General features: G+C 37.3%; 1 pseudogene; it reads left to right on the forward strand.

Moving 5' to 3' along the window:
- The first annotated feature begins 363 nt into the window (after positions 1-363).
- On the forward strand, positions 364-772 carry LOC138077126 (histone H3.3A-like; annotated as a pseudogene).
- The last annotated feature ends 8,122 nt before the right edge of the window (positions 773-8,894 follow it).

The following is an 8,894-nucleotide window of genomic DNA, read 5'->3' on the forward strand; positions in this document are numbered from 1 at the left end:
AGAACTGATCTCCTTTAGGACGGACTGGTTGGACCTCCTTGCAGTCCAAGGGACTCTCAAGAGTCTTCTCCGACACCACAGTTCAAAAGCATCAATTCTTCAGCGCTCAGCTTCCTTCACAGTTCAACTCTTACATCCATACATGAGCACTGGAAAAACCATAGCCTTGACTAGATGGACCTTTGTTGGCAAGTGTTATAACCCTCCCTTTTTTGACCAATCGGGATAGACTTTTAAAATGGAATACAGAATTGTGTTCGCAGCCGCCGCTCTGCCGCCGTCACTCTCCAACGCCAGCGCCGCCTCTAGCTCGCCGAGCTCCAGCCGAAGGAGAAGGTGGGTAAGTAAGGAGGGCTCTATACCATGGCTCGTACAAAGCAGACTGCCCGCAAATCGACCAGTGGTAAAGCACCGAGGAAGCAACTCGCTGCAAAAGCCGCTCGCAAGAGTGCATCCTTTACTGGAGGGGTGAAGAAACCTCATCGTTACAGGCCTGGTACTGTGGCACTCCGTGAAATTAGACGTTACCGGAAGTCCACTGAACTTCTGATTCGCAAACTTCCCTTCCAGCGTCCGGTGCGGGAAATTGCTCAGGACTTCAAAACAAATCTGCGCTTCCAGAGTGCAGCTATTGGTGCTTTGCAGGAGGCAAGTGAGGCCTATCTGGTTGGCCTTTTTGAAGACACCAACCTGTGTGCTATCCATGCCAAACGTGTAACAATTATGCCAAGACATCCGGCTAGCACGCCGCATACATGGAGAACGTGCTTAAGAATCCACTATGATGGGAAACATTTCATTCTTTAAAAAAAAAATTCTCTTCTTCCTGTTATTGGTAGTTCTGAACGTTAGATATTTTTTTTCCATGGGGTCAAAAGGTACCTAAGTATATGATTGCAAGTGGAAAATAGGGGACAGAAATCAGGTACTGGCAGTTTTTCCATTTTCATTTGTGTGTGAATGTTTAATATAAAGGTAGGGACATAAAGCATTAATGAAAGTCAAAATGTTTCAGTGAACAAGTTTCAGCAGTTCAACTTTATAACAATTATAAATAAACCTGTTAAATTTTTCTGGACAAAAAATAAATAAATAAAAATAAAATGGAATACAACTTAGAACTGCACTTAATCAATATAGTATGCGCTAGTCACACTCAGTTATTTAAATTTTTATCGACATTAATTAAAATTAAATAAAAAATTTAAATTGAATTCCACAGTTGTATCAGCCATCTTGTAATGTTCAGTAGCCACATGTGGCTTATGGCTACTCTATTGAACAGCACAGAATGGATCATTTTCACCATCAAAGCAAGTTCTATAGGACAATGGTGATCCAGAAGGTATTCTTACCACTAAAAAGGAATAGAATTTAAAATGTTTTGCTTGGAACCACAGTCTTGGGCAGAACACAAAACACTCAGGAATAAGATTAAAAACTGAGGGCCTCAAACATAGAAAAGGAAGGAAGCTTAGTTTTTTCTGTTTGTTTGTTTACTATCTGACAAGTTTTGGGACATTTTGGAACATTTTGGAAGGAAGCACAACTGATAAATAAGAAAAAAAAAATCTACGCTGAAGTGAATTTTAAGGTGCATAAATGGGGAGCAATAATAAATATCCTGATGTCTGAAGTGGAGTCCAGTGCAGACCAATTTAGGGGCAATGGAGAAGAGAGAATTGGCAAAACCAGAAAATAGAGACTGAGACTAGACCAAAAAGATATTACTGTCTTAGTAGCCATATCTGACTAAGAGATCTAGCCAGTTCTTTAGGAGAAGGAACTCTATAAATTAATATCAGAACCCCAGGACAGGCCTTTTATAGTTGGCTACATATGATTTTGCTTAATTATTTCATAAAGTAGTATAAAGTGAAAAAAATGACACCTGATATCAGAGAGTGTTCAGGATGGTAGAAAATCAGATGAAGGATTTTCTTTATGAAAACTAAAGGAGTGAAAAAGTAAATAGAAAATATTCAGGAAGATCTCCTGGAGAAGGAAATGGCAACCCACTCCAGTATTCTTGCTTGGGAAATCCCCTGGACAGAAGTCTAGCAGGCTACAGTCCATGGGGTTCCCACGAGTCGGACACGACTTGGCAACTAAACAACAAACCATTCATCTCCTATGCATTTGATAAGCCTGTTGCTATGGGATGATCAGGCACAGGTCTGCTCCAGAACTAGACCACTCTTGATGACGGACCCAGAATTTGATTACGTGTGAGAAGCAGAAGAGTGTATATTTTCTTTTCTTAAATAATGAAATGAAGAATTATAAATAGACGTGTGTGTGTGTGCTCCATCACTTTAGTTGTGTCCAACTCTTTGTGACCCCATGGACTATAACCAGCCAAGCTCCTCTCATGGGATTCTCCAGGCAAGAATACTGGAGTGGGTTGCCATGCCCTCCTCCAGGAGATCTTCCAGACCCAGGGATTGAACTGCATCTCCTGTGTCTCCTGCATTGCAGGAGGATTCTCTACTGCTGAGCCACGAGGGAAGCCCATATACATAGACACATGCTGTGCTGTGCTTAGTTGTTCAGTTGTGCCCCACTCTTTGTGACCCCATGGACCATAGCCCACCAGGCTCCTCTGTCCATGGGGATTCTCCAGGCAAGAATACTGGACATATATGTACACAATTAATTTTGAAGCCACCCCCACTCCATGATGTAGCAAGTTTTATAACGTATTTTGAACGTTCTTATGACTTCCTTCCTCAGTTATAGGTAGAATTCAACAGAACTATTTTAGGCCATTTCCTTCTCCAAGGAATCTTCCCAACCCAGGAATCGAACCCGGGTCTCCTGCATTGCAGGCAGATTCTTTACTGACTGAGCTACAAGGGAAGCCCATTCTCAGCCTACAGTGAAGTGAAAATACTGTACAAAGTTTAGTTTATAGCAGCCTAGGTGTCAAAGGGAGATAAGCGGAGTTTAAGAGAAGAAACACCAAATGTGTGCCTAGTTGCTGGTGGAGGACAGCCAGCACAAGCGACCATTTCCATCCACCCCACCACCTTCTCACTATTCATAGTGCCCTCCTGCTCTTCATGTCTCTTTTTGTCCAGTCTGATTCCGGGCAACACCATGATAATTCTCCAGTAAAATACTGGTAACTTCCATTTCTGCACTGCTTTTTCTGATGGGCTAAATTCCAACCTTGTAAGAACCAAACTACCCTATTTTCTCTTGTCCTGCATCTGAGCAGCTGAACACTGATGAAGAAAATGACACAATGGCCTCACTTTATCTTCGGAATCTTAGTCCTCAAAAGCGCTCTCTATAGAATACAGCCATCACGCTACTTTCCTGATAGCTTTCTTTCTGTGGCTCTTGAAAACACTATTTCATGCTTTCTTCTCCCTGCTCAAATTTGCTCTCATGCCACTTCCAAACTTTCAGCTGACAATCTTACAACAGTCTTTGTCGAGAATATAGACATCATTGAACAGAAGCTTTGTGCTTTCCATTTTCAGCTTTCAACAAATGTGGATTCCTACCCCCTCAACCCCCATCAATGCCAAAACATGTTCTCTGGATCCCAGCTGCTCTAGAAACCTCACAGACTTTGCTCCTTGACTTACCCACTCTCTCTCTCAAGTTATCAACCACTCCTTCTCCCTGGGATCATTTCCAACAATATAAAAACATGCCCTAATGTCCATTCTAAAAAGCTTCCCTTGATCTTATCATCATCTCTCCAGCTACTGTACATTTCTCTATTAACCTTCACAGCAAAATTTCTCCACCTCTTCACTTCCTCTTCCCTCCACAGGACTCTTCAGTCTGGCTTCAGCTCTGCAGTCCACCCAAACTGCTCTTACTAAATACCATAGGTTGTTCTTAGTGACTTCCATGTGGTGAAATCCAATGCACACCTTTTTATCGACCTCTTACTGGACCTCTTAACTGCACTTTTCTCAACTTTCTCATGGTTTCCTCTTCTACCAAATTCTAAATGTTGGGGTTCTCTGAGCTTTCATCCAGGGTCCCAGGTGCTTCTCTTCTCTAGGCAATTCCTCCAGTCTAAATCTATTCTCCGAGTTATGAACATGGTTTTCCAAGTTCTTACTAAAACCTTTCCATTTAATGTTTCACAGGCAGTTCAAGCTTAACATGTGTAGGACTGAACTCAATGAATTTTGTCCTATCAAACCTCTAGGGTTTTTCTTGTTGGTGAATGATACCACATTCCACTTAATTGCTCAAGTTAGAAACCTCACTTCTCATATCTAATTAATCATCAAATCCTGTTTCTATCTTTCAAATACACATAAGAAGTCAATGTGAGGTTGCCATTTCTCTCTTCTCTCACTGGAAATCATGCAAAAATAAGAAGAAGAAAGAAAGAAAGGAGAAAAGAAAAAAGGAAGGAAGGAAGAAGGGAAGAAAAGAAGAGAGGAAGGGGAAAAGGAAGGAGAAAAAAGGAAAGCTAGAAAAAAATCACCAGCCATATTTCCCATTATACTAGGGAAATAGCTGAAATCCAAAACCACAAAAACAAGGGAGGAGTAGTTCTCCCAAAGCAGCGGAGATCAGGCAGGGGTGTACTTAGAGAAAGCAGAGAGAAGGTCTATGAGTGTAAGTCTTAGAGGCGGCAAAGCTCATCTCTTAAAGGTGACAGGTACATCTTCATTTCCCAAATTGAAAACCCTTGTTTATAATAGGAAGGACAAAGTACACATGTTGGTCATGGAAGTACAAGGATCTGTTTGGTTATGAGTAGCAGTGCAAGAGGATCTAAACAAGGAAATATTGTGACAAGCTATATTTACAGGAAGCAGTCTGTCTCTATGGCACAGCAGAAAAATGCATGGTGAAAATCCACTGCCTGCGTCCTCTGGCTGAGCAGAAGCATAAGTTAAACAAAATTACACAAACTTAAGGTTATAAAGACATTTAAGCTAGCCTATGACTGGCCCCACTCTTTCTACTACATGAACCTCTTGCAAGTAGTGGCATAGGAAAAATTCAGCTGTTGCAGAGATAAGTAATCAAGAAGGAATATTCATGGTATCCATACATAGATACTACACAAAGAGAAAAATAAAGAGGGTTAATAAAGTACACTTACCAGAAAAATTTTTCCACAGAGCTGCTGGAAATTATGATCAAACATTTTACTGTGAATCTTAAGAAGAGAATAAATGAATCTCCTCTATAAGTAAAAACCATAAAGCAGAGATAGAAGAGCTCATGAAACAGATATTAACACAACAGGGAGAAATGAGATGTGAACTGATAGGGTACATGGAAAAGTGGAAGAAAAAAGGTGTCCAATGTGAAAGCAAAAGGTGAAAACTACATGGGCCAATAGATCCTGGTGAAAATACAGAAAGGGACAAACTGGACGGAAATGAGGAAGCAAGCAACACGAAATGGAAATGAAAATAAATTTTAAAGGATTAGAAAGTAACGGTAGATCAACTGTATAGCACAAGGAACTCTACTCAATACTCTGTAATGACCTATCTGGAAAAGCAGTCTAAAAAAGGTGTGGATATATGTGTAACTGACTCATTTTGCTGTGCAGCAGAAACTAACACAACATTGTAAATCAACTATACTTCAATAAAAATGTATAAAAAGAGTGTAATGGGAGATATAAAAGGCAAGCAAAGGAGACCCAAATGTGTCATTGATGTCTGAGGAAAACAAACAAAAGTAAATAATAATTAAAGATATAATAATGGAAATTTTTCTTAAAATAAAATAATACTTGAACCTACATCTTGAAAGGATCCAATATGTTCAAGGAGAAACTCACTCAAACATAGCCTACTAAAGTTGCTGAATATGAAAGATCAGTAAAAAAAAAAAATTGAGCTAGCTACAGACTTCTCCATAGCAATATAAATGCTAGAAAATCTTTAAGGAAAAAAAAGATGTAAGCCAAAGATGTTACCTAATTGTTGCTCAAGTGTAAAAATATAAAGCAAAGTTTTGAGCATGCGTATTGTTCCCTTGAGCCCTACTTAATGATTCGATCTGATGACAGGTTAAACAAGAGATGACCTGAGAAACTGCTACAGAGGGTTGGCGGGGAGCAATGGCTATATTTATCTAAGAATAAAACAGAGCAGGGATCAGGGTGACAGAACAAAAGGTAAGGCTTATATGCCTGACAATGCAAAAGTGAAAAACTAATAAGGGTTACCAGGGGCAAGGGGAAAGAAAGTAAATTGCACATAAATATGTTAATTTCCTTATTTTTAATAGCTGAAAGTCAATTATAAATAAAAATTTTAAAATATGCAGTAGAAAAGGAGTAGGAGGTGGAAGAGAAAATATTAACCAATGCTTACAGTAGGAAAATAGTAGATATGTCTGATGAAGAGAGGATTGGGGCATTCTATAAAGCTGTAATTGACAAGAGAACAACTAGAGCAATATCAATTTTCTATTTAGCATAAGAAATACACAAGGGAAAAAGTCAAAGAACACTGACTACTAGTTACATCATCTTAAAAACATAAAACAATTACAAAATAACATGAAAAAACTGAAACCAAATGTCTGTCCAGTCAGTGAAGACACGTGGGTTAAACTCACCTATTTTCAAAAACGGGTATTTTGTTTGTATCACAAAGTGAATTCAGTGCTGAATTCAAGAGATATACCTAAAACAAAGTAATTCAGTAAGGGTAAAAAAAAAAAAAGATGAGCCAAAGTAAATTGGGCAAATACAAAGAAAAAGAAAGCAGAGATTGTGATCTTATAGCAGACGAGGTTGGATTCAGGGGGAAATCTATTAAAAGAAAAAAGTAGGGCTCTTTATAACATTCAAGAGTACAATTCACTAGAAAATATGAATAATTTATATCTATTATTAAATAAAATAGCATTGACATTCATAAAGCAAAAATCCAAGGTGATGCAATAAGAAACAGAAATGCATCAATGAAGGGAAATTAATCACTTCAGCCCACAATAGATCACAAAGACAAAAAATAAGTGAAATTTAATAAATAATATAGTGAGTAAGACAGTCCTTATTGTTAAAACAGAGAATATATCTTCAAGTTTCCAAAAGAAATTTATAAAAATTGACCATGGAATAAGCCATAAAGAAAATTTCTACAAATTGTGGCAAGGAAAAATGTGAACAATATTCTCCAATCACAATACAGTAAGAATAGAAATTAATAGCAAAACCAGATTACATCAAGTTTCTACCATTATTACCTAGAAACTTGAAAAGCAGTCACTCTCAACTCGGGTGATACATGAAATTCAAACTAAAATTGGAGACTATATAGGAAATAAGGACAATGAAAAACCAGAACCAACGAGTTACAGGTAAAGTACTGCACAGCGGTATCTTATAGGACTTCTAATAAAAAGGAAAGAATAAACATATATGAGTTATTAAGTTATAAAGTAAATCACAAATTAGTCTTAAGGAAAGAAAAAAAATGAATAGAGATAAAACAGATATCAATAACTTAGAAAAGTTTAAAATAGTGAAACTAATAAATACATACAAAAACTACCTTTTAAGAAAAACACAGTAACAATATAGCATAAACGTAAAAAATCACAACAACAAACAAATGTAGAAAGCACAAATACACAGAATAAGAAACAAAAAGGGAGAAATAATCACTTAGGCAAAGGAAATGAAAAGAATCATGGGACTGCGCTTAATCCTGTCATAGATAATTGTATCTATGAATATAAAGTTGGACACAGGAATGCAGAAACGAACAGACACTTGGAACTAGCTATAGGCCTCGTTTTAACAATACCTTATTTATGGTATTATTTAGGTGTACTATAATGTATATATAATTGCCCCAAATTGACTCCAGAAGAGATAAAATGTCTGCCTGGAACACAGGAGACCAGGGTTCGATCCCTGGGTCGGGAAGATCCCCTGGAGAAAGAAATGGCAACCCACTCCAGTACTCTTGCCTGGAAAATCCCATGGAGGGAGGAGCCTGGTAGGCTACAGTCCATGGGGGCCGCAAAGAGCGACTGAGGGACTTCACTTTCACTTTCACTTTATCACAGAAGGAAAATGTGTAAAACCTAATCCGTTTTCCTTTCTCTTGATGAAAAACATCAGACCCAGAAGTTTCACATGAAGCGCATAGGGGAACAGATAATTCTGTTATTTAAAGTGCTTCAGAGCATATTAAAAGAAGAAAACACCTTAAATTATTTCAATGAACCCTAATAACTGTTTTTAAAAAGTGCAAACCAAATTCACTTATGACTATGACTGTAAAATTCATTTAAAAAATTGTAAGAAGAATTCAGTATCACACTGAGACTACAATATATCAGACCAAGTAAAATTTAATCTAAAAAAATATAAGGATAATGCAATATTAGGAAATTTAACATAGAATAATTTATTATATCAATAGATCTAATGAGAAAATAATTTTCATATATGCTATTAAGATATTTGATAATGTTCAATATTTATTATTGGTTTAAGAAAATAAACCTCCCAACCACATAGGATTAGGAGAAAACTTGCTTGACATGATAAGATACTCACACCTAAACCCTGAAAACCAGCACTATGCTGAATGGATAAATACTGGAAACATCCTTGTTAAAGTCAGGAACAAGTCAAGGATGTTCTAAAAGTTAAAACTAAACATTATTTAACACTTTTTGGAGGTACTAGCTAATACAGTTAGAAAAAAGGGGATAAAATGGGTATAATTATTATAATTTACAAATGATATGATTGTATATTTGAAAACCCCCCCAAAAGTTTGAAAAATGACGTGATTGCATATTTGGAAAATCCAAGGAAATCTTACAAAAACTCTAAGAGAATACAATAAAGTTGTTAGTTACAAAGTTAGTATACAGCAATGTATACATAAACCACTCTTCCTAAACCAATCAAAGTGTCCAAAGGA

The sequence above is a fragment of the Capricornis sumatraensis genome, chromosome 3 (genome assembly GCF_032405125.1).
Source record: "Capricornis sumatraensis isolate serow.1 chromosome 3, serow.2, whole genome shotgun sequence".
Taxonomy (NCBI): domain Eukaryota; kingdom Metazoa; phylum Chordata; class Mammalia; order Artiodactyla; family Bovidae; genus Capricornis; species Capricornis sumatraensis.